At 48.2% G+C, this 26,638-nt stretch overlaps 1 non-coding gene across 1 annotated transcript; it reads right to left on the bottom strand.

Moving 5' to 3' along the window:
- Nucleotides 1-16,419: 16,419 nt before the first annotated feature.
- Nucleotides 16,420-16,529, bottom strand: LOC132685668 (U6 spliceosomal RNA). The gene has a single exon (XR_009613257.1). It is a non-coding gene; the product is annotated as a U6 spliceosomal RNA (small nuclear RNA).
- Nucleotides 16,530-26,638: the final 10,109 nt, after the last annotated feature.

The following is a 26,638-nucleotide window of genomic DNA, read 5'->3' as shown; positions in this document are numbered from 1 at the left end:
ATTGGAGGAGTCCTTTGCTAGGATCAGAAGCTATTTCTTGCAGATGACCTGCAGTCACACTGATCTTGTTCCCACTGCTGTGAAACATGCCGCATCATTGGCTATTCCTGTGTCCCTCTTAGGGTCTCTCTCATGTAGTTGAGGGATTAAACTTGGATAATCCAAATACGGTGTATGTATACCCTGTAGAAAGATGTCATGTGAGTGTCATTACTAGGTAATCCCAACTGCTGAGGTCAAACTTCAATATTAGATTTGCAAGTGGTTGCTTCTGTACATCCCCATAACCCAAGTGCATGTATGACCACTTTTTAACCCAAATCATCTCTTTATCCCTCCTCTTAGGGCTCTATGTAATTCTGCCTTGTTTTTCAAATCCCGTTCACTCTATACTGGCAATTATCGTTATTTACCAGCAGTGGAGACGTTTCCACGGTGATGCTGGTAACTTCAAACTGACCCACCTAAGGGACTTATCTGGAGGGGGTCTATCTTGGGGTGAAGGGGTTTAAAGGGGAGTTATAAATCCCCTTTCTGTCTCCTCCTTGCACTTCAGTGCAAAAGAAAGTGAGATGGATGAAAGAGAAGGACCTCGTTTTTGCCTTAATAAATCACTTCATGAAATACACATGTACTTGTTCTCATCAGCATGGCAACATTACGGAATTTCTGGCAGAGAGAGAGAGAGAGAGAGAGAGACACTTCCCCATTTGTCTGCTTCCCTTAGAACATAATTTCTGAGTGAGTGGTTTGTATTTGCTGTCTCTTTGGTGTGTGGCATGAGGAGAAAGCTATCTGGCTCCCACCAAGAACTTGTATACTTACATGGTTACTTTATTCAATGCATGTTGACAAACTAGGTATATTGGCATCTAAGGTTGAGTTTTCGGAGTCGTCCATAGCCAACCGTGATATTTAGCGACTTAGTGCAATTCAATATTTATAGAGCACCTATGGTCTGCTATCCGCCACCAGGCATGAGGGACACAGAGGGGGGTGACACACCCCATTGTGTTCCAGGAGTTTCTGGTTTGGGGGCTCAGGCTGGGGGAAGCAGGCAAGGATTATGACTCGGAGAACACATTTCATAAACAGTGCCTCTGGAGGATTCAGGGAAAGGCAAGGTCCACGTAGACACTGGAACTTTTCCTTAGCAAGTCTCCAGCAACTAATGCAATTCTGGAATTCAGGGTTGGGATTGTAGGGCTAGACAGGAGTTTTCCTGTATAGCCCGGGGTCCTTTCTTCCCATGTAGAGACAGACCTCCATACAGTTCTTCGGACCATGATCTTCACTGAGAGGGCTTTAAACTTTTTTACTTTTTTAACTGAGGTACAAACTAACAGTAAAGTGGAAGAATTTAAGCTTTCAGTATAGAGGATTTTGATAATCATGTATACCTGTGTAACTACCACTCAAAACAAAATATAGAATGCTTTCAATCTCCATCGAGGGAGAGCTCATACCCCTTTCCAATCAACTGCCAATGGCTATGTCCTTACCTTGGTTTCTCTAGATTAGTTTTCAGTATTCTAGATTTAATATAAATCAGATCATGAAGTACGTACCCTTTTATGTCTAGATTCTTAATTTTTAAAAAAATGTTTACTTTGAGAGAGAGAGAGAGAGAGAGAGAGAGAGAATGAGCGGGGAAGGGGGAGAGGAGAGAGCGAGAATTCCAAGCAGGCTCCATGCTGTCAGTGCAGAGCCTCATGCAGGGCTTGATCTCACAAATGTGAGATCATGACCTGAACTGAAATCAAGAGTTGGATGCTTAACCGACTGAGCCCCCCCCCCCCCCACCCCGACACCCTTAGCTTCTTAACATTTTAAGATTCATCCATTTGGGCTTTTCTATCAGTAGTTCATTCCTTTCTGTTATACCACTTTTCATTTATCCATTCACCTGCTGTTTCTAGGTTTTTTCAACTATTATGAAAAAAGCTATAATGACCATTCAAGTTCAGTTCTCTTTGTAGACATAGGTTTTTATTCCTTGTGGTAAATGCCAATGAGTGGAATTGCTGAATCATAGCATAGATGTGTGTTAACTTTATAGAAACTAACAAACGCGTCTCTTTAGTGGGTGTGCCCATCCATGTGCAGGCAAGCTCCGGATGGTTCTGATTCTAGCAACACTAGTCGTGGTGAGGTAGCATCTCATTGTGGAGAGTTTCAACTTGTTTGTTGCATTGGTTTGGCCCCTTTCACACAGTCCTTCTGGATGCACATGGCCTACTTGTTAGAAAGGTTTGAGGATGTCTTGGGATATTTACCACTCAGGAACCTGATGCTTTGCCCAGTCAGCCAGGTGACATTCCAGCCCAGCCACAGCTGTGTGGTACAATAAAAACTAGATTCTTGATCTTTGTCCCTGGTTCCTGGCAAGGAACTCCTAAAATCCTTGGAGTTTCCTGAGTGGTAGGAGTGTCTTTTATTATTCATAATGAGTCCCTGCTTTTGAGCTTACCTGAGTTTAGCTAAATGAGGTGACTCTTGGCAGTTCTCTAGAAAGCCTCAGGATGGGGGCTGTTTGCCAGACGAACCAACCAGGTGAATTTTCAGGAGGATTAGAATTTTCAGCCCCACCACGCTGACCTCCAGAGAGGAGAGAGGAGCTGCAGACTGATTTTAATCATCAATGGCCACGATGTAATCAAATCATGCCTACATTAAAAAAAAAAAACAACTTGGATTAAAAACTCTGGAACAATGAGGCCAACAGAGCTTCTGTGTCTGTGAACACAGCAAGTGCAGGGAAGGTGGTACATCTGAGGAAGGCAGGTGAGCTCCGTGCACCTCATCTACATATCTTGCCCTGTGCGTCTCTTTCCTTTGCTGTTGCTTTGTATCCTTTATAATAAAACCGTAACTCTAAGTAGAGTCTTCCTGAGTTTTGTGAATCATTCTAGCGAATTACCAAGGCTAAAGAGGCGTTGTGGAAACCCTGAATTTATAGATGGCAGGGCAGAAGTGCAGGTGGCCTGGGGACTCCGTTTGCCACTGGCATCTGAGGCAAGGATAATGTTGTGGGACCGATCTCTTAACTTGCGGGGTCTGCACTAGCTCTGGGTAGTTCGTGTCAGAACTGAACCGAATTGTTGGATCCCCAGCTAAGGGTGGAGGGTCTGAGACGTGGTGTTGAAACGTACGTTACGTGAGTAAGGACCCCACAGGCTGACCCTTACCTACTCCTCTGACTGTTCCTCTGTTTTCTGTGGGCACGTAATGCTAAGATGCCCTTTAAAGGGTGGGACCCGCCAATGTTAGGACTGAAGAGTGATGAGAGAGCCCTCCTTGAGCCGTGTGAAAGGCACTCATGCTTGTGTTAAAACCATTCTCGCGATGAAAGCGGACATCTCCATGGATTTGCCAGATACTATTTATCAGGCTTCTCAGGGCTGATTCTTAGAAGGGCCGAATTCCAGAATGTGTCACAGAGCCAAGGAGGAGAAGCAGGCAGCAGGAGTTGAGGAAGATGATGTCCAGAAGTCTTGTAAGAATATTCTAATGGAAATGGAAATGTCATCAATGAGCGAGACTAAGTAACAATGGGGTGGTACTTAGGGATGTTTTTGCAAGCTTTTTTTTTATATTTTGCATATTTTAAAGTACTAATAACAGGAAAGGAGAGACGCTCATAACTTTTGTCTCATTAAAAATATCCATTAATGTTATTTGGACTATTTGCTAGTTTTTTTTTTTTTTTTTTTTTTTTTTTTTTTCACAAATGATGTTTTCCCAGAGTGTCTAGAACTTTGTCTCTCAGACTGAGTTGTGGAGCCTGGAGTCTGTAGCCGTTTAGACTCCGAAGCCGACTTTATCACCAGGATATGTAGGTAATGAGCCCGAGCTGCTAATGCAACCCTTCCTGTTCCCTGCCCACGGAAGTACGAGGGGAACTCCTAGTAGGTGGAGACTCCCCAGGTACATAAGCATGTAGTCCAGAGAACCACACAATGTTGGACTCACAGTTCTGTACATTTTTTTGCAGCAAGTGGCCCTATCCATCATCTGTTTTCACCACTCATTGGCAGACAAGAAGCTAGACCTGGAGAGGTAAAGTACTAACGAAAGTCTAGCTTGTCACCGGCGGGGGAAGAGCCCGCTCTCCCTGGGCTTTGGCTGCTAGAGAGAAAGACAAAGGAGAGAAGAGTAATGTCTTAAGGAAATGAAAGCTATTGGGGCACCTGGGTGGCTCAGTCAGTTGGGCGTCTGACTTGAGCTCGGGTCATGATGTCATGGTAAGTGGGTTCGAGCCCCGTGTCAGGCTCTGTGCTGACAACTCAGTGCCTAGAGCCTGCTTCAGATTTGATGTCTCCCTCTCTCTCTGCTCCTCCCCCACTGGTGCTCTGTCTGTCTCTCTCTCTCTCTCAAAAATAAATAAACATTAGAAAACAAAGAAAATGAAAGCTACAGTCTTTTGAGCACTTATCATGTGTCAACGCTCTGTTAATGCTTTATGGATACCAAGGCTTAAGGAGAGGACACTGAGCCTGGGAAAGGTGAAGTGAGTTCTCTAAGGTCAACGGTCAAGTGAGTGGGCCTCTGCCATGTGAACAGGCTCCGAGTATGCAGGAGCCCAGTGTAGTAAATGCTGCCCTCCCCCTGGTTAGGGCTCTCTCACTAATCATTGTCCAAGCGATGACACGATTTGGGGCCTTTCCAGACTCAGTATTCTAGAACACATCAGCTGCTCTTTCTAATGCTTGTCCCCAATCACCCAAGGAATGCTCCCCCTCGTCCCTGTGGGGGATACTCAGGCTGGTCCTCAATTATGTGCCTCCATTTCCTTCGGTCTTTACTGTAGCTCTGAAAAGCAGAGGCCATACGTGGAACACTACTGTTCTAGGTGACAGCATTCAGTCATGCCTTTCATTCACCTGCAGTGTCCACAGCTTCCCCTTGGTCTGCTCAGTGGCTCTGTTTTCCAGTGGCTGAAGAACGGGTGTTGTTCCGTGTCTTTCACAGAGTGTCTTGTGCCACACGTGGGCCCGGGGACTGTGCGGTCCCCCAGCACAGAGAAGTCTTTCAGCGCCAGGCAGCCAGTCTCAGAAGGGAACATCCCCGGCTGTCAGTGAAACTTTGCTACTGTCTGGAGCCCTTCTGGTCCCCAGTCTCAGGAATCAGAGAAAACCTGTCTTTAACCAGACTTTCCTCAGCTTGGATTCAAGTCTAAAAATCTAGAGAGAAAAACAGTGTATCCACCAGGACTTGGAGGCCAGGGCAAGAATTTGATGAGCTTTCACATTTGGTTGAGACGAGGAAGAAGTGGTCTGTGCTGGGTTGCTCAAGGTAGGCCACACTCAATAAATTGGTGTGATGGCACTCTGTGTTTAAGGGCCCTCAGCTTCTTCCTCTTCCTCCCTGCAACCCCAGCCCTGATCTAAAGTTGTTGGTCCTTGTCCATGACCCGACTTGCCTACAGGACCATTTCTATTCCTGTAGCCCAGAGGCCCTCCCACACTCATCATTCCCCTTGCTGGGAGGGCAAGGGGGCTGTTTTCTCCCCACTCTACAGATGGGCAGACTGATGCTCAGAAGCAGTAAGTGGCTTGCCTTTGAGGCCACAGAGTGGTGGAGAGCCTGACTTGGGGCTGGGCCCTCACCCTTCTCCTCCAGGATTTCTGCCATCTCACTCTGGCTCCTTGTCCAACCTTAGCACCAAAGTTCCCCACTGGGTACCTGCTTGGCACTGGGACCCCAGGCAGGAACATCTCCTCAACATCCTTGGCAAATAATCTGTTCTTGGGATGATTTTCAGAACCATACAATCCATTGCCGCTTGGGTTCTCTATAGATAGACCAGTCCTTCTGTGTCTGAAGCAGGTCATGTCACCCCCCGCCCCACCCCTTACCTTCTCCCTTTGCAAGGGCACTACCTTCTATCCAAAACCCTGACCAGGAGACTGGAGGTGGGCTTATCCTCCACATCAGATTCCAGTGTCTTCGTCTTCTTAATAGCTCTTTAATCCGCCCCCTTCTCTGCACACACACTGCTCCTGGCTCAGCTTGGGCACTAATCATTCTCACTGCTACAATTGGAATAGACTCAGACAAGGTTCCCCTGCAGCTGGTGTCCTGGACACCTCGTCCTCTCTCACTCACACAGTGAGAGTTCTTTGGTTGGAAGCAACAGGGACCTGTGCTAGTAACTTAGAAGAAAATGTGTTGGAGGGATGTGAGTTTGCCCACAGGATTGAGGAGAGGGCTGGCAAGCCAGGCCTGGAACAGACAGGTGTTGAGAGTCTCATTGGAGAGAATAAACCCACCTCCCCACACTTTACTTTTGTAAATTGAATGCTCACTACAGTTGTCAACTGTGTGATAGTGTTTGGGAGGTAAGGGAGCAGAGCCTAGCTGAGGGCATGACTTCCCAGGGCCCTGAGTGAAGGATTTGGGAGAAACGGAGTGAGACAAGAGGCCGTGTCTTTGGGAGTAAAATGAAATCAAAGCTTGGAAGGCCAGGAAGGCAGTCATCAATGGAGAAGCAAGGCAAGGGGAGATAGGGAAGCAGGAAGGAAGAGGGAGAAAGAGAAGAGGGTGGAGACTGGGAAAGGAGAAAAGAAGGAAGGAAAGAAGATAAATGCACAAGGAGGAAAGAAGGATCCACATATCCGAGAAGACCATGGGAAGGGAAGGGGAAAAAATAGTTACAGAGAGGGAGGGAGACAAACCATAAGAGACTCTTCAATAAACAAACTGAGGGTGGGTAGGGGGATGGGGGAGAGAGGAAAATGGGTGATGGGCATTGAGGAGGGCACTTGTTGGGATGAATGCTGGGTGTCGTATGTAAGCGATGAACCACAGGAATCTACTCTGCAAACCAAGAGCACACTTTACACACAGCGTATTAGCCAATTTGACAATAAATTATATTTAAAAAAGAAATAAAGAAAGAAAGATGGGTCGGGGGGAGGAAGGAGGCCACATGAGATTTGACATGGGTCTAGGATGTAGGAAACCCAGACTGACGTCAGGGGTTTGAAACAGAGAGTAGGAGGTGGCTCCGGAGGAACATTCTTGAGCTGCAGGGAATGGCCTCTGGAGCTTTGTGTGGGGGATTTGAGGCCTCGGTGTGGGCAGGAAGAAATTCTCTCAGGACACTCATCTCAGCCATGCTGGGCACAAGGGAAGCCAGAGGGAATGAGCCCCAGACCTGTCCTCAGTGTCCCTGGGGGAGCAGGGGCCCTGAGACAGGAGAGGAGATTTGAAGGCAACCAGACAGGAGAGGAGACAAAGTAGGCAAGCCTATTGAGCGCTAGGTTGTTCTGGGTCCTCTGTAAGGCGGATGTCACTGTCTCCCCCCACAGATGAGGACGTCAGACTCAGAGGAATTGGGAGCCTTCATCGATGTCACAGCTGGAAAGTGGGGCCCTTGGATCTGAGCACAGAGCTCTCTGCTTGAAAGGCACGTGTGCCCTCCTCCACACTGCCTGTGGCCTCTCTGCTTACGGATCCAGGACCTTAGGCTCAGGGAGCCTCTGGAAAAGGCTGAGGGCTTGGGTTTCTGGGGCAAGGGGACATTTGCAGCGGACAGTGGTGCTGCTGCGTCCAGGCGACCTTTCCGCCAGGCCCGGGGGTGCTCCGCTTCGGACGTCCCATCCCTGCAGCTGGCTGGGCAGCACGGGGCACCGAGGGGACCGGGGTATGGGGAGGGGGGGCCTCCCCGCCTCCTCCGAGCTGGCCTTTCAATGTCACCGGGCTGCTCCCTCCCAGGTTTCTAGTACATTCCCAGCTGTGCATTGCTCCAGGGCCTGCAGGAATGGGTCCTGTGACCTGGCTGTTTTCTCAACCCAGCTCGGTCACAAGGGGTTGTTTTGTTTTCGCCACTGCTATTAAGTCAGACCGTGCTGTGCGGCGTCTAATTTTGGCCTTCAAGCCCCCTTGTTTTATCTCATTTCCAGGCCTGCTTCCATTTGTCATACCTTCCAATATGCCATCTGGAAATCCTATAACCACGCTGAAGGACAAGAGACCTTGTTACTTGGAATTCTCTGTTCATCTCCCTGAATAGGAGTCAGTGGATCAAAGGCAAATGAGCCATCGGATCAACGGAAACTGCCAAGTTCACGGGTTTGTTTTCATTTAGATATTTTCTAGATCTTGGCCCAGCCCTGCACATAAACACTTGAAAATGATGCAGTTGCTTTGCTCTAGTCAGATAGAACACGGTCTCTCACAAATGATACTTTGTTTCATTGGCCGTTTTGGCCAATTCCTCTGATTTGCCTCTTGCCATGGTTAATGAGATGGTTGCTAGCTTTTCCTTCCTTTTGGGGGGATCCTGGGAAGTGCCAACTTTCTATATGCCTGTGACACACGGCACAGTCACTCCCACTGCTGGCCAGAGACCCTTGTCCTGTGGGCCCCTCGGCCATGCAGGAGTACTGCAGCTCTGGGGACGAGAGTGAGGAGCAGTGGTCCTCATAGTCATAGGCTCCCTGGGGGTGGCAGTTTGGAACGGAAGACTTTGCACTTGACAGATGGCTGTGAGCTGCAGTGCAAAGAGCTGGGACTGGGCCCTTGGACACTGTGCCCCAACGTGGGGGGTAGTTACAGGACACGGAGGGGAGCAGCAGGAAACAGCACTCTGCCCCCGTGGGGAGCTGGGGGTTGCCATGACCTCACAGTATTGCTTGTTCCCGCGGCCCACAGTGGGGCAGCATCTCCCTAGACACAGCGGGGGTTGTTTGTATTTTATACTCATCCACATTTTGTACACGGTTCAACCCAATGTGTGCACGAAGATCTGCCCAATTGATTCTGCTGCTTTGGTTTCACAATCCCCGTACTTTAAGGGAGTGACAAGGACTGGCCACAAACAATGGATGTTTTTCAGGCACCATCCTGGAGGGAAGGCTGGGTCACCTTTCCCACAGGTGCAGTTTTAGGTTCCATTTCCAGGCCAGGGCCCTGGTGGGTCAGCCACTGCTTCTGTCTCCCCCTACCTGGCCCGTCCTCAGGACCGTGAGTTCCTCTGCATTCTAAGCGCTCACATCCTGTAGTTGTGTTGCTGGATTCCAACCCCTCACACCCTAGATCTTTCCCTCCCTCCCCTTACTGTAATGATATACTGTCTTTGTGAACACTGGTTCCTGCTGTTGTGCTTCCTCAAGTCACATGAAGAAACCAAAGGGCAATTTCTAGACAAATTGGGTTGGCGTGGGGCTGGAATGTGGGAACATCATCAGTACGTGTGTTGGGGGATGGAAAATAGGGCCTTCAAGTAATGAGAGGACCTTCATTCCCTGGGGAGTGGGGAGGCAGGTGTGGCCAGAGTCCAGTCATCGAGGCCCAGACCCAGAGGACCGGGGTGGGATCAGGTCTTGTCTGCAAAGCTGGATAAAAGGTCTGGTTTTCTGCAACACTGGTCCCTGTCCCTCCCCCAACTCATCCACCTCATTGTGAAGATAACAGCTAATCTGATGATGGCTTTTGGTTTCATCTCACAGTCTAAATTTTTTTTCTTTAACCTTTATTTACTTTTGAGAGAGAGAGAGAGAGAGAGAGAGAGAGACAGAGAGAGACAGAGTGAGAGCAGGGAAGGGACAGAGAGAGAGGGAGATGCAGAATCTGAAGCAGGCTCCAGGCTCTGAGCTGTCAGCACAGAGCCCGAAGCAGGGTTGGAACTCACAAAGCGTGAGATCATGACCTGAGCCAAAGTCCGCCGTTTCACCGACTGAGCCATCCAGGAGCCCCTCATCTCACACTCTAGGAACACAGGAGAAGCCCACCATTCTTCTCGGTGCCATTCTATGCATTGATTGACATTTATCGATCGTTCCTGCATACTGGGAGAGTGGAGCTTATCAGAGACAAAAATCACTCTCTCTAGCAAGATGGGGCTGTATCTACTTAATTGAAATGTGTGCGTGTGTATACCTATGTGCAAAGATAAACGTACATTGATGTCCATATGGGACCATGTCGCCATGCAGGCATGACCACAGCACAGGCTCTGATGTCAGACTTTATCTTTTTCTCATGTAGGTGGGAAGATCCAGCATTATGTGTCAACTTTAAGCCATGGTATTGAGTTTATTGGTCAAACACCTTTTTTAATTTTATTTTTCATTTTTTTAATGTTTATTTAATTTTGAGAGAGAGAGAGAGAGAGAGAGAGAGAGAGTGCATGCATGTGCAAGTGGGGGAAGGGCAGACAGAGAGGGAGACACAGAATCTGAAGCAGGCTCCAGGCTCTGAGCTCAGCACAGAGCCTGTCGTGGGGTTCGAAACCTCGAACCATGAGATTATGAGCCGAAGTCACATGCTTAACCAACTGAGCCACCTAGGTGCCCCTGGTCAAACGTCTTAATAACCCCTGGTTACCGACGAGGAAACCAAAGTTCAGAGGGGTGATTTGACTTGCCTAAATCACATGGTCCTTGAAGGGTGGAGCCTGGTGTTCTGGAGGTCTTCGGGCTCCGAGTTTGAGGCTGTGTCCATTGAGTCTTAGAACGCAGGCGCTGAGTCTTAGCATTGTGTGTGGTTCGGTGGGAATTCACAGCTGTGAATAAATGTAGCTTTTTTACCCCGCACGGTGGTGTTTCCAGCAGTAACACTGGCAGAGGGATGAGCGGGGCCAGGTTGAGAGTGGGGGTGGGGAACTGCCTTCGGGATTCAGGCTGGGTGACCCTCAGTTTACTTGTGCTGCATGAGTCCGCCCAGAGGAACACTGTGGTCTGGCCACCCTGATGGGGCCCTGCTCAGACTACCGGTTCCTCAGCACCCAAGCCGCTTTTCCGGATGGAATGCAAACCATTCCCTGCCTGAGGCCCTGCCAAGCCTTGGAAGGATTAAATGTGACATTCAGTTCCAGATTAATCCAAGTGGGAACAGTTTTCCCGGAGGTGTAGAGACCCGACACTTATTTATTTACTTATTTATTTTCTGAAACCCCGAACCTGCTTTAACAACATGATTTTGGATTTCTGCACATAAGATGCATGAGTACCGTGAATATTTTTATAATGGGCATCCGTCATGATTCTAGCAACAATGGCACCTTCCTGTATTGCTTTAAGGTTTGTTTCTTCCTTTTAAGCTCCATCCCAGGAATTTGGGCTGGAATTCAGGGATTCGGAGAACTTTACAGTGTGAGAGGAGACAGACGTGTCCAGTCTGCCCTCTGAATTCTCTCTATGAAGTTCCCACCAAGTGTCCTCCCTCTTGGATTCCTCCACTGATAGGAACCTCCTACCTTACAGAGCAGCCCATCCCCCTTGGCCAGCACGAACTCTCTGAGTGTCTGTATTGAACTGAATCAAGATGTGTTAAGACCTGGGTGGAAGACTAATTAGGTCTGGAGAGACCTGAGCCAACCCACTCATTTCATGGATGTGAAAACCGAGGCCTGAGGGAGGGAAGCACTAGGAACTGGGAGTTCTGGCTTTGAGCAGTGGTACGAACTGTGAGCCTCGTGATCTCGCCCAACCCAGGTGTCCTGACTCGTGGTACCCTTCCATCGCACTTCAGCCACGTCCAGGCTGACCCGCAGGGTCGTGTCTCTATAGCTTCGCAATAAATTAAATTTAAGTTAATTAAATTATGAATTAACTGATTACTGGTACGTGAGTAGTCACATAACTTTCTTTATATAATCGTATGAGGGGGGCTCAGGGCTGGATGGACATTATTCTGGGGGTTAAGGAAGTCCTTCTTGTTGAGAACTTTAAGTGTTGGAAAAACTCAAAATTGTTGTTATACAATACAGATCAGAAGCATACATTTCTGTGATGATGGCTCATGATGGTTCAATGTCATCACTTAGAGCAAAGTAGCAACTATGTAGCAGGGGTTTGCAGTGTGGTCCCTGGGCCAGCATCATCAGCATCAAGGCACTTGTTATAAGACAGCCCCCCTCGACTGAATCGGAAAGTCAGAGGCTGGGGCTCCACACCTGTGTTTTCGTAAGCCTTCCAGGGGATTCCCATACATGCTAAAATTTGAGATCCATTATTGTCCAGAATATGCTCTTCCTGGTCTGTGACTGTGTGATGGTTAATTTTATGTGTCAACTATCCTAGGCCATGGTACTGAGTTGATTGGTCAAACACATGTTTAGATGTTGTTGTGAAGGTAGTTTTTAGATTTAAATCAGTAGACTTTGGGTAAAGAGAGTACCCTTCATAATATGGGTGGTCCTCATCCAATCAGTTGAAGGGCTTAAGAGAAAAGACTGAGGTCCAATGGGGAGGAAGAAATTCTGCCTTTAAATTGCCTTGCACTCAAGACCCCAACATCAACTCCTGCTAGAATTTCCTGTCTGCCAGCCAGCCACCCCCAGCCTGCCTCTCTCTCTTTCTTTCTCCTCTTCTCTCTTAATCTATCCATCCCACTGTCTCTATTTCTCTGGACAGTCTTGACTAATACAAACATTAGATTCACTCTTTGCAATCTTCGTCTCTTAGCGCAAACTCAGTTGCACAGTCTTCCTCAGTATAAGACTGCAGACAGTTAACTTCCAGTAGGCAGGAGTTAGTACAAGCATGAAACTTAATAGCTATCCAAGAATTAAAATATTAGCCAGGAGCTTAAAATTTTGTAGGTATACCTGATTTGGCAGAAACTATTTGATTTGGGTCATTCCTTGGAAGCTTCTTTATTGAGAAAAATTCCAGCTTTCAGTTAGCAGTTTAAAACCAGATGGATCTCAATTTGAGTCCCCATTGTTATTTACTCACTAAATGACTTCAGGCAAGTCACTTAACACAAGTAAGGCATGTTTTCCCAATCAGTGGAAGAAAGTAACTAAGATTTTTTTCCTTCTGTGGCTTTAATAAAGCTTCTAGCATACCCAAAGTGCTGATTTATGTCAGGTTTATAGTAGGCATTGAATGAATGGTAGTTATTATTTTAGCTGGTTACTTGCAAAGTTTTTAAAAAATATTTATTCAGTTTTTGAGAGAGAGAGCGAGCGTGCAGGGGAGGGGCAGAGAAAGAAGGAGACACAGAATCCAAAGAAGGCTCTAGGCTCTGAGCTCTCAGCACAGAGCCCAATGATGCGGAGCTCGAACTCATGAACGCATGACCTGAGCCAAAGTGAGGGGCTTAGCTGGCTGAGCTACCCAGGCACTCCTTAGCTGGTTACTTCTAAAAGTAAAGGTATACTAGAGAGATATTTCCAACAACTGGAAGTTCTAGGTAACGATTCTCTGGTTAATCCTGGATTTATTGTAATGCAGCAGAGAGAACACTTCCAGTTGTAATCAGTCCATCGACATGGTTGTTTGGGCAATGCACTGGGCACTGAATGGGAAGAGATAAATCTTAAGAATGTGGAAGACACAGTAGCAATCCCTGGTGGCATGAAACTGCAAGGCAAGGAAGAAGAGTGTGAAGGATCCATCTATATTTTATTGTAGAAAGAACCCAGGCAGGACAGAGCTTCTTGAAATGGCTATTAAAACAGCACAGACTCTCTGAGGAGGACATGGGGCGCACAATCTCCTGGAGACATTATCAGTTGTGCACAGTTCTAGAGATACGTATGAACATTATCAAAGAAAATGATCTCTGTTTTTTTTATACTTAATTTTTAAAATGTTTATTTATTTTTGAGAGAGAGAGAGAGAGAGAGAGAGAGAGAGAGAGCGCGTCAGCAGACGAGGGGCAGAGAGAGAGAGGGAGACACAGAATCGAAAGCAGGCTCCAGGATCTGAGCTGTCAGCACAGAGCCTGACGCGGGGCTCGAAACCATTAACCACGACATTATGACCTGAGCAGAAGTCAGATGCTTAACCGACTGAGCTACCCAGGGGCCCCAATTCTCTCTTTCCACCTGGGAAGAAGACTGGCCTGTACATATAATTACAGGTTGGTAAGTGAACTCAGCATAGCCTGAACATTAAATTATGCGTAATTGTGCTAATAACTTAAAAAAAAAACAAATGCAAAGAATGAAGTTTAAGAAGAATAAGGGCCAAAATTAGTTCATGAAGAAATTACAAAAGTTACCTAAACCAATAGTTATTAAGGAAATTAAAGTGGTATTTAAAGATTTCCTATCTTCAAAGCCCCAGGTCCAGATGAGTTTTAAGCGAGTTTTAGAATACGTTCAAGGAATCATTAATCCCTAATTTTTATAAGTGATTCCATCAATAGAAAAAGAGAAAGCTTTCTGGCTTGTTTTGTGAGTCTAATGTAATGTTTAATTCAAAATTCAGATAAGAACAATAAAGGTAAAGAAAATAGTACTCCAATTTCACTTATTACGGTAGAAGGAAAATCTCAAATCTTAGCTAAGTGAATGAAATAACATGTTAAAAAATATATCATGCTCACATAGGGTGTAACCTACAAAGGTAGCTCATCATCTGAAGTTATCTTAAAACTTTTGGTAAAAAAATGTTAACTGTATTAACATTCTAGAGAAAAAAAATCACAGAACAATTTAAATTAACGTAGGAAAGTATTTTACAAAGTTCAACTTTTATGATTAAAAAATATCAAACTAGGAATGGGAGAAATTTTTCTTAACTTGGCCAAAGTTATATTCAAAAATCCCCCAGAAACCTAATATTTAATGGAGAAACATTAGACTCCTATTCTTCCAATTTAAGGAACCAGATCAGGATGCCTGCTATCACTGTTTGTTTGATGTGGTGTTTGGGGTTCTGGCCAATGCTGCGAGGAAAGAAAAGAGAGATGTGAGATTTGACATGGAATGGATATTCTGGTTGCTCTGGGGACAGTTCATTGAAGGGTAGGGTGGAAGCTAGGAGATCAGATGTTGGGGCCAGGCTAGCAGCAGTATCGTGAGAAGGGGTTGGATTCCAGAGAGAGCATGAGCAGAGGAGGGGCAGAGACAGAGTGACACAGAATCCGAAGCAGGCTCCAGGCTCTGAGCTGTCAGCACAGGGCCTGACATGGGGCTCAAACCCACGAACCATAAGATCATGACCTGAGCTGAAGTCAGACACTTAAAGACTGAGTCACGCAGGTGCCCTGAAGGTTGGAGTTTTTGAAAATGTTTTTACTGTGTTGAGATGCCTATATGGTTTTTCTTTTTTAATTGATAAATACGGTGAATTACACTGATTGATTTTCAAATCATAAATTGACCTTGCATTCCGGGAATATATCTCACTTGGTCATGATGTATTATCTTTTTATATCATTGGATTTAATTTGCTAAAATTTAGCTTTTTTTTTGTTTTTGTTTTGGTATTCATTTTCTTAAGGATATTGGTCGGTAGTTTTCTTATAAAGTCTGTCTGGTTTTGGTATCAGGGCAATACTTGCCTCCTAGAATGGCTTGAGAAATACTTCCTCCTATACAATTTTCTGGAAGAGTTATGTAGAATTGGTATTAGTTCTTCCTTAATGTTAGGTAATGAAACCTGGAATTTTTCTTTGTGAGAAGATTTTTAAGGTATACATTGACTTTTAAAAATAGATACAGGGCACTGTCTGGTTATCTGTTACTGTTTAGCGAGCATTGATAACGGCTCTCTGGGAATTTGTCTGTTTCATTTTATTTCTTGAATATGTTGGCCTCAAGTTTTTCACAATATTCTCCTTTATTTATTTATAACAGCTGTAGAACCTATAATTATATCACAACTACCATTCCTGACATTAGTAGTTTGAATCTTTTCTCTTATTTTGTGATCAATCTGACCAGGGGTTTATCAATTTTATTGGTCTTCTTAAAAAAAAAAACAAACCTTCTAGCTTTTAATGTCACTGATTTTTCTCTGTTGTTCTTCTATTTTCTGTTCCATTATGTATGCCCTGAGCTTTATTATTTCCTTTCTCCCGCTTACATTCAGTATAACTTGCTCTCCTTTTCTATTTTTTTTTTTTTAAAGATGGAAGCTGATAAACAGGGATTTGAAAGTTTTCTTGCTTCCAAACCTGGTTTGGTGCTGTGAATTCCCCTCAACGTGTTGCTTGATCCCTCTCCCACCAGTTTTGAGGTGCCCTGTTTTGGCACTCAGTCCATTGATGGAGTTTTCTTCTCATTATGGGTTATGTTCCCTGCCCCTTTGCATGTGTGGCCATTTTATTTTCTTTTTTTATGGAATGCTGAACATTGTTACTTTTTATGTTGTGTGCTGGATATTTTTGTTTTACTGCATGTTTTTTGGAGCTCAGTCCTGGGGTACCGTTAAGTTACTTAGAGAGAGTTTGACCCTTTCGGGTCATGCCTTTAAGTTTCTTAGGGGGGCTGAAACTGTGTTTACTCTGGGGGTAATCATTCCCTAGTCCTCAAGCAAGACTCCAGGTAAATGCCTCGTGGTTTGTGAAGTTTTCGGTCTGCCTTGAGGGAAGAGACGCTATTCCGGTCCTGTGTGAGTGCTGGGTACCCTGCCCTGCGGTGAGTCAGGTGGTCCTCTCCTGGGCTCGGGTAGTTTCTGCACACGCGTGTGCCGATCGGTACTCTGCTACATACTTAAAGGGGACCCTTTCTCTGGAGTTCTCCGGAGTTTCACGAATTTGCGCGTCTCCTTGTGCAGGGGCCATGCTAATGTTACTTCTCTGTGTCGTTCCAGTGTGAGTATCTGTGCTGCCCGAGCGAGCACTGGAGTGCTCTAGGGTTGTGTCTCTTTGCAGCTTTCTCTTGTTCCAGTTCCTCAGTATCTGCCTTGGTTGCTTCAGACTCTCAGCTTTGTCTCCTCAACTCATGGAGTCGGCAAGCCATGCCCGGGCCCCCTCCCTGGGCCGTGGAAACTGGTCAGTGAGATGGGCAATGAGAGAGATCATTTGTTTCCTCTCTCTCAGGGCTCCCCGTACTTCGTGTCTGATCTGCTGTGTGTTGAAAGCTGTTATTTCAGCTATTTGGTCAGACCTGCCCCCCACCTCCCAAGGGTTCTTGCTGGGGGAGGTTAAATCTGGTCCCTGTTTCCCCATCTTGGCCATTTAAACCTCCTAACAGTCTTACAGGAGGTGAAGACTAGTATTACCCCCTCCTTACAAATGAGATAACTGCCCAGCTGTTTTCAATAACTTCCCCACGTCACCTGCTAGAAAGTGGCGGTGTCTGAGGTGGAACCCAGCTTCTGAACCTGCTGTCTGTTCCTGGGCTCCCACGGCAGAGGAGGTGGTGCGGCCAGCGTCTGCTAGAGGGCGGCAGAGGTCCAGTATTGTTCTGATAGACCTGGTGGCTTTTTTTTTTTTTTTCCTCCCTATGGCTTCTTCCACTTGATCCTTGTTCTTGGCTCCTCTCCTGTCTCCTGCTTTTGTGTGTATACTCCTGGTGATGTCTCCGCTTTAAGCTTTGTTGCCCACAGCTCTGCTTCTCGGAAGGTGGGTGAGATGTAGCCCCAGACATACCCTGGGGGCAGAGGGTGAGGAGCCCTGGGCCAGGGGGGCCAAGGGGCAGCGGTAGTAAGCCAGACGCAGATGACACATGGTGTGGAAAAGCTGGACTCTGCCGCTCTCCAGTGCAGTCTATACAAAATCGTGTAGGGTTTTAAAAGCACGTTTGCAGAACTTTCACAAGCTAAAACCTGGTCACAGCTTCAACAGGGCTTGGCCGTCCAGTGGTGTTCCAGCTCCCCCTCTCCCCACTCATGGTGACAACAGGTAGGACTGTTACTCTGTTTAGTAAAAAAAAAAAAAAAAAAAAAAAAAAAATTTCTTTCCTAGACCTTAATGAAATATATAAAAATGGTTAAATGAGGTAAACTCATCCTTTAAGTACGCTGTTCAAGGAACTGATACCAACTGGTTCCTCTTGTTGAAAGTTCTGGAACTAGGGGCGCCTGGATGGCTCAGTCGGTTGAACGACTGACTTCGGCTCAGGTCATGATCTCACAGTCTGTGAGTTCGAGCCCCTTGTCGGGCTCTGTGCTGACAGCTCGGAGCCTGGAGCCTGCTTCAGATTCTGTGTCTCCCTCTCTCTCTGCCCCTCCCTTGCTTGCACTCAGTCTGTCTCTATCTCTCTCAAAAATAAATAAACATTGGGGCGCCTGGGTGGCTCAGTCGGTTAAGTGTCCGACTTCTGCTCAGGTCACAATCTCACGGTTCATGAGTTCAAGCCCTGCATCAGGCTCTGTGCTGACAGCTCAGAGCCTGGAGCCTGCTTTGGATTCTGTGCCTCCCTCTTTCTCTGCCCCTCCCCCACTCATGCTCTGTCTCTCTCTGTCTCAGAAATAAACATTAAAAAAAATAAAAAAAAGAAAAAGAAAAAGAAAGTTCAGGAACTAAAATAAGCCATCCACGGAGTGCAGAGGTGGCTTTCCTGACATCTGGGAATGGTCTCCTTCCTGGCACTGCTTTTCCTCCAGGCACAAATATGGCTCCTAGAGGGACAAAGGGAGGCAGAAGTCACCAGAAACCTTAACAGAATGCAGCTGCACAGAGACCACCAGACGCTTATACATGTTCACACCTCCTGGATGTGGTCTCCTAGTGGGCTCACCTTTGTACCTCGTGGAGCCCACCCAGCTCAGAGTCTGTGCCAATATGCATTCCTTATCAGACTTCGGGGATTTGAGCTGCATATATTCTCTTTCCCTATCCCAGGCATCATGATCTCAAAGCCTTCGACATTTTTCATCTATTTTATTCATGAATACAAAGTCTATGTATATAGGCCCTGTGCTGGTACAATGGGGTGCAAAACAGACATAATTGCTTGTTCACGGATCTTGACATCGAGCAGGATGTTCGATGCATATGGTGTAGCAAGCATGAAGAAAGGAGACCTAACTGGGTCCTTGGGTCAAGAAAGACTTCCTGGAGAAATGAGCTCCCGGTCTGCAGATAGAAAAGGCTTGGCATCAGGGAGAGACCTGGTGTGAGCAAGAATTCTCCTGCAGAGGGTGTGTGGGAAGGAGTGTGGATGGTCTTTCCAGCTGGCGGTGCCTTGGACCCTCAGAGCTGTCACTGAGGGGCTTTGCTCAGGGTTATGTAGGGAAGCAGAGAGATTTAATATAGGGGATCTGGGGGCTTTTTCCACCATGGGAGAGCCTGGGGAGTGGAGGTCAGGAAGATTCCCTCAGGACTTCCAGGGCAGCAATCAAAGGGCAGTCATCACCAGTGACTGCGGGTGGCAACGCTAGTCAGAGCACATCCCCCTGGGCCATTACGCTCCCGCATCTTTGTCAAGGTTACTGTGCATCTCAACACATTCAAATGGGCCACATGCAGGATGCCTGTGGGGCGGGCGGGATCATTTCCCTGCGTTCGGCCCAGTGAGAATTTGCCATTCTCCAGGGGCCACTGTTTCTGAAACTCTGTCCAGTGGAGTTCAAATGGTGTACTTTGCTTAGTCTTTGAACCATTCCTCTGACTTCCTGCTTCTCATCTTGGGGCCGCAGGAGCGCTCTTAGTCTGGGAGATGGTAGCAATGCAATTCTGGAAGGATCTGTATTGTGGAAACAGCTCCCGAACAAGGGTGGGAATGAGACAGACACTTGAACTGGGCCGATATGGAGTCAATGCTGAGCCAGACAAGCCAGGGTCCAAGAGCAAGTTTCACAGGCCCAACAGGTTACTTTCACTGGAGAAATTGAAAAAGGAACCAGCACCCAGGGGCCCAGAAACTAAAGGCTCAGACCACTAGAGTCCCCAGACTCAATCTGGTGTGTGGCTTCTGTGGGCACGAAGCTCCAAACCTCCTGACAGTTTGCAGATCCTGGGTGTCTGAGCCCACAGAAGGAGGATCTGGAGTTCCTGCCTTATGACACCAAAGGTGCTATTCTAAACAGTGTTCTGGGCTAACTATTTAATCCCCACACCAACTCTCAGAAGCAGATGCTATCGTATTTCCGGCTACAAATGGAGAAACGGAGGTTCAGAGAGGATAAGGCACCTGCTTCGGGTCCCACAGCTAGCAAGTTGGACGGCTTGGACCTCAGTAGCCTGTGTCCAACACCGGGCCCCTCCTCCACAGATGCCCCTGGGTACTTTCTCATCGCGGACTCCAAAGCCCGTCCTGACGACAGCTGGGAGATTGTTTAGTGCTTTTCAAAGCCAGTCGGCAGAATTTGTGGGTATTTAAAATGTTCATTAATCATAAAAGACAATCAGCCCAGAGAGAGGAGGGCATTGTGCTGTAGGAAAGAATGTGACTAATGCGGGGCCAGAGGTAGCTTAGCACAGTACCCAGAGTGTTGTGTGTGTACACATGTATGTTGCGCGTGTGCGCATTGTGTGCACGCTCAAGGAAAAGGCAAGCTCCTTAATTATGTCAAACCCTAGAGGCTAGACGTGCAAACAAACTACGGAATCCCTTCTGACAAAACTAGTTCTTTCTGTCTATTCATGTATCCTTTACCATTTTCATAAAGGCAATGCTACCTCTGAGGGAACTTTTAGAAATTAAGCCTCTGTGTTTTGTGATTTTACTAGCCTGAAGGAAACTACTGTTCGCATCTACGTCCCCAGGCAGGCACACCTCGCTCTTGGACTCACAACAACAGACCAATAGAATCAAGGAATCTCAAACTTGTAAAGGACCCGGATGACCTTGCATCTTAAGGAGCTCGGATGTGCCTTCCTGAATTGTCCTCCTGGCTCCTGACTCGACGGCTTTCTTTCCTCATGTGGAAACCTAGTCCTTCTGAGGGCATCTGAGGGTTTAGCGAAGGAGCATACGTGGAGGGCATCAGTCAGGGGTGCGTGTCCTTGGCAGGCCACAGATGTCAGCTCACTTCACCGTCCTCGGTTCCGCATCCCAGCTCCAGACGGTGTGCCTGTTACTCTCCAGGACCCTACAAGAAGCCCGACAAACACAGGGTGTTACTCTTCTTACAGAGGTGACAGGTGCCCCGAGGCTTTAGGAGAGAGACCCAGCGTGACCACCAGGCTCTTCCTTTCAACATCATTTTCCCGGTCCCCTCGCCATCTCTGTGCTGGCCCTGTCTGCTCAGAAGGGGTTATGGTGGATGCCCAGTCATCAGGACAATTATTGGTTCTCTTCCTTCTTTCCCTTCTATCCCAGACTCCAGCCTGGTCTCCCATCCTGACATGGCCAGGGTTCCACCGATGGGAAGGGAAGAACAGATTGGGGTGATGAGTGTCTATTCAGAGGCTGCCAAGGTGTGGCAGGCAGGGCTCGCTATCCCTTTCCTCCCTCAGCATCTCTTGCCCTGGACTCCCAGATTCCAGTACTTCTTTCCAGGTGTCCTTCCCCATGGATAACCCAGTCCAGTGTATGTACAGGCACCTTGATGTTTTTCCACTAGTTAAGACTGGTTCACACCTTCCCCTATCTCATATCAGCAGGGCTCTTGTTGTTTTTAAAAGACGTTTTAATGTTTATTCACTTTTGAGAGACAGAGAGGGACAGAGCGTGAGCGGGGCAGGGGCAGACAGAGGGAGACACAGAATCTGAAGCAGGATCCAGGATCTGAGCTGTCAGCACAGAGCCCGACGCGGGGCTCGAACTCACGGACTGCGAGATCATGACCCGAGCCCGAGTCGGCTGCTTAACCGACTGAGCCACCCAGGCGCCCCAACAAAAATAGCATTTCTGTCTGTCACCTTATTTTTCCTTTTAGACCAAAGATGTCCGTGTTTGTTAGCTGGGCTGGCCAATGCCTTGAGGGATGTGGGTTTATAGTCGCTGCCCAGCAACCCACAGAGGCCCAGGCAGTAGGTTGAGAGGTCTGAGGATCCTGTCTTCTGTCTCTTAATCTCTCTGGCTCCTCTTTGGCCTTTGGTGTGAACTCAGTGCAATTACCACTACCCCACGACTTAGCCAACTCTCCCCATGGTTTCCAGGGATGTCTGTAAAAGCAACTTACACCAATGATAGCTTTTTAAGAGCCTCATGAAGAATTCCCACAATCTACCCATAACCTCTACTGCGGAGTTCATAAGTCCCCAGAGAGCAGTGTCATGTAGCGGGATATCACATCACCCCCCTGGGACGCTGCCGGTCTGACTCCGCTCTCCCCCTTTGCCCCACACTCTGCAACCATGAACATCGCAGGCACTGTTTCAGCTTAATTGTCTTTACATGCAAAGCAATGAGAAGGCAATCTTGCTTAAGGATCTAACCATTGTAGATGGTAAATTCTTTGTGAACTGAGCAATGTCGGACCAGTTGTCCTTTTATTCATCATCTCCTAGCCCCCCGCTGGTGACTGGGAGCTCCCCTTCCTCACCTTGGCACCTGCCCCAGCCCAGCAGCTCACTCTCCTGACCACAGGGGGCAAGAGTCCCCACAGGTCTGTCCTGGGGGATCCCTGTGCAGGAAGCCTGCTCTGGACTAAGGCTGAGTTCAGAATGCAGCCCAATTAGTTGAACAATTTGTAGTCCCACTCCCGCTGGGGGAGCGCGTGTATCTTCCTGATACGGGAGAATGTTTTGAGAGTCACTGTAGCGTTGTAGCCTGGGGTCATACCATCCAGACACTCGGCTTCTCTTCCTTCCCCGGCATTCCTCAAGACTTTTCTTTTTATCCCCCTCCCCCCGCAGTGCACCAATGGGCTTAGTCAGAGTGAGGGATCAAGAGTCCGCCAGAATAAAGGCTCTTCTGTGCCCATGTGGCCCAGAGTCAGGCTCCCTCTTCACACGTGGTCCTGGCCCGACCCAGGGTCTTTCTCACAGACACATAAAGCAGCAGAATAAAAGGGCCCGGACATAGCTCTAGTCCAACGGTTCTGTCTGAAGAGAGCAAACTGTGCCCCTCTGCAGAATTAAAAGACACCTGGGAGGGATCTAATCCAACTTCCACAGCACTTCGGACATCAGACTAATGGGATATGTTTTGGGCAAGGGGAGCAGTCCTCTTTACCTTCCAGAGAGACAGCTGCCTCCTTTGATCATTCATTCATTCACTCATTCATTCATTCATTCATTTGTTCACCTGTTACTACTGCTTGAGCCCAGGATGAAGTCACAAACTGGAAATAGTCTAAAGGGCAAACCAGACGTGGTCCCTGAACTTGGGAGCTTTACTGTCTGATGGGAGAATAGGGAAGTGAAGAAAATAATAGAAGCTGGGAGGACGTGCTAGAGCACGCCAGGCCTTCCGGGCCACAGGAAGGAGTTGGGTCTCTAGGTCAAAAGCAATGGGGAAATTTTGAAGGGATTTTAGGGTGTGAGTGATACAATCGGGTTTACTTTTTTTTTTTTTTTTTCAAGTGAATGAATTGGAGAGTCAGGACAAGAGGCCTGGAGAATATTCCAGGGTGTCCAAGGCAGGGAGGAGGGCAGCTGGGAGTAAGGTGCTGATGGTGGAGAGGAAAGGATTGAAGGAAACATTTGAAGGATGCTGGGAGGTTAAAAACACAAACCTGCCCCTGCCAGAGGATCCGTTCAACTGTTGATAATCACCAAAAAGGAGCGAATGCCAGCCCTCAGTGGACAAGGCTAGACCCGCAGGTCTGAGGGTGAGGGCACTGGTGTGAGAACCCAGATTTGCAGCGGATTAGATGCAGAGGCTGATGCCAACTCACGGGAGCCGCACTGGGGCCTGGAGACGATGCCCGTCCGTGGGCCAGGCACCTCCTCAGGGGCAGGCTGTGGTGGGGGGGGGGGGGCTGTCCCCAGCCTCCAGAGGCACTGAAGACCTGGGGCACTGAGGGCTGGTGGGGAAGAGCAGAGGAGGGCACAGACCGCACTCAGTCTCTTCCTCTTCTACTGTCCCTGTGCCCACAATGCATTCTTTGGCCAAGGACTTGAGTGGCGGCAGGGTGGGGAAGCTGAGAACAACGGGCATTTGATGCATCTGGGGGCAGGGCAGATAATGAGATGCAGGCATGAGCCCAGGGGGGCTGTTTGAGGTCCGGCCTGCCCCCCTTGTGGCACCGAGGGCAGACTTAAAGGTCAGGAGGCCCCTTCCCTCAAAGTGCAGTTCCTTCCCTGTGGCTCCTTAGACGTCGGGCCCTCTCATGTGGGGCTCTCCTGGTGGCCCCATCCCTCCACGCTCTTCTCCCCTGCCCCTGCCTGCTTCTGCCCACACCAGCTTCAATGCTTCCATTGTGGCAACAGCTGTGGCACTTGAAGCTCTGACTCACTCCGTCTCCCTCTTCCTCTGTTCCCGCAGGCCCCTTGGAAGCTGGGCCCCGTGAGTGGAGAGCTGGGCCCTCCCTGTGGAGAGAGTCTTCTTCCTGTGGTCTGGACCCCCAAACCCTGACTGCATGGTTTCCAGCTTATCTATGATCTCCATTCTGGGCCTGTAGCTACCTGTGGCCTGTTCCCTCTCCCACTTTTTCTGAGTGGAAGCTGGGAGCCAGGCAGGAAAGCTGCTTCCCCAGCAGGTGGACACTCAAAGCCACCAGGATCCAGCTTCTACCCTCCACAGAAGCTTCTGGCCCATACAGATCCTTTCTTGTGGGATCCACATTGGAGGGAAGATGGTGGAACCTGAAAAACAGTGCTGTGGTTTTGGTTACAGGTTTTCTAATCAAAGACAGAGATGGAAAGAGAGAAAGAGAGAGAGAGAATTTCTCTCTTTATTCTTTTATTGTCCAGGTGGGTGACACTAATCCTGATAAAATAGAACTTTGGAGTCATATGGTTTGAATGGAGAAGTCATTCACTTCGGTGTGAGACTCATACAAATTCCTGTCTTCTCTGGCCTTGATTTTCTTCTCTGTTAACAGGGTCTCATACCTCTAACATTTCTGCGGGTGGTGGAATTCCAGGAGATCAGGGAGCAAATGCCCAAATGAATGACTGGGGACATGCAGGAGATACTCAGTTCAGGCCTCCCCACCCCACACTCCATGCCTTTCATTACAGTGTCATTAAGTTTAAATTCATGTGATAAGGGATAAAGCAGGATTGCTTTTTTAAATGTTTTTTTAAAATAATTTTTTTAATGTTTATTTATTTTTGAGAGAGAGAAAGAGCATGAGTGGGGAAGGGGCAGAGAGAGAGGGAGACACAGAATCCGAAGGAGGCTCCAGGCTCTGAGCCGTCAGTACAGAGCTCGACACGGGGCTTGAACTCACAAACCGTGAGATCATGACCTGAGCCGAAGTCGGACGCTTAACTGACTGAGCCACCCAGGCGCCCCCAAATTTTTTACATTTATTTATTTTTTGAGACACATAGAGAGACAGAGCACAAGTTGGGGAGGGGCAGAGAGAGAAGGAGACACAGAATCCAAAGCAGGCTCCAGGCTCCGAGCTGTCAGCACAGAGCTTGATGCAGGGCTCAAACTCACAAACTGCGAGATCATGACCTGAGCTGAAGTTGGACGCTTAACCGACTGAGCCACCCAGGTGCCCTCCCACCCTTTTTTTAAAACAAAGTGAAGATTCATGAAGAACTGGGCCTTTGAGCTGGGATGAGGGAGGTTGCCTCAAGTCATGGCAGCCATGTATGGCCAACCAGCTGGCCACCCAAGTAGGCTAAACCAGTGCAAAGTTCAACATGCTGGAAAGAGAGTTTGCTTTTTGTCCCGTGCTCTAAGCTGCCAGCAAACTCCTGGAGCCAGTGTGCATGTAGAGGAAGGCTGGGAGCCTTGCTGGGGAGTTTAGAGCCCCAGGCCACAGCACACACCTGAAGAAGGTTGGGCTCCCCCAAGGCTCCTCCCATTGGGCATGGAGATGAGCTCTTGGAGAGGCCTAGAGTGGGAGCCTGTGTTGGCCAAGTCCGGCTCTTGCACTGCCCCATTCCATGAGGCCACCCGTCACCATTTCGTTACTGTGCGCTTTCTTACGAGAGATATACCTCCCTGGGAAGGCACCACCTTGATTTAATTATTACCCGGAGGCATTAGGGATGCTTGCCCCCTGGAGAACCAGGTGGTACCCTCACTCTCTGTGGTTGGGGGTAGTCTCTGCTCCCTGTGAAGAAAACCTAATTCTCAGAGACCATACTGATCCCCAGTGTTTCTGGTTTCAGGGTCCTACTGGAGTCAGTGAGCCCGCTCAGTCCTGTGAATTGGAAACCCCATCTGAGGAAAGGACCTCATCCCAGTCCATCCTCTGACAGGAGTCCTTTAGACTTTTGCGCTACCAAAGGAGAATCCACTGGGAGGCCTTCCCGCCCCTCTGTCCGCACTCTTTATGAGCTCCAGTGAAAGGGCTGGGTGGCTGAGGCCCACGTGCCAAGCACTCATGCATGGTAAGCAGTCATGAGGAGCAGTGGTCGGCTGCGGGAGGTTCCAGACCCATCCCAGCCCCTGGCTCTGGGGAAGGTAATGACACAGGGTGCAGGGTTGGGGCAATGAGGTTGAACATGTGCTTGATAATCGTGTGTGGACACGGAGAAGCAGGGTGTCCTGCACTGTAAACCGTGGCCCTCACAGCATAGGTGGGAAGCAGGGTTGGCCCAGGGCAATGCTCTCCCAGAACTTCCCCCCTGTTGCCGTCTCTGCCTGGGGACCTGGTGCTCAAGGGTGCCCTCCTGAGGGACATGGACTGACATTCCCACCCTTGCCTTGTGTGTGTATCAGGCGGGGCCCAGCTTCATTCTCCCTGCTCTGGATGGCCTCTTCTCCGGGTCCCGACGATCCACCCCAGCCCACTGTGTGGGGCAACATGACGGTGTGGTCCTCTTCCCGCCCAGTGAGGAAGCGGAGTCTTCCCTGATTTAGTTACAGTGTTTCTTATCACTGAGCCTTGTTTAGGACTCGTCTTTTGTCTAGATTTTTATCTTCCTCTTCTCTTTGCTCTCACGGTTCAACCCTAGCTCCAACAGATTCTTGATGGTAGGTGTCACGTGTTCCTTCCTGCAGGAGGTTTTCCTGGAGCCTCCTACAAGCTGGTCTCTCCCTTTGTTG

The sequence above is a fragment of the Panthera onca genome, chromosome D2 (assembly GCF_046562875.1).
Source record: "Panthera onca isolate mPanOnc1 chromosome D2, mPanOnc1 haplotype 2, whole genome shotgun sequence".
NCBI lineage: Eukaryota > Metazoa > Chordata > Mammalia > Carnivora > Felidae > Panthera > Panthera onca.
The sequence above is the reverse complement of the archived record's forward strand: the minus strand, read 5'-3'. Positions and strand labels throughout refer to the sequence as shown.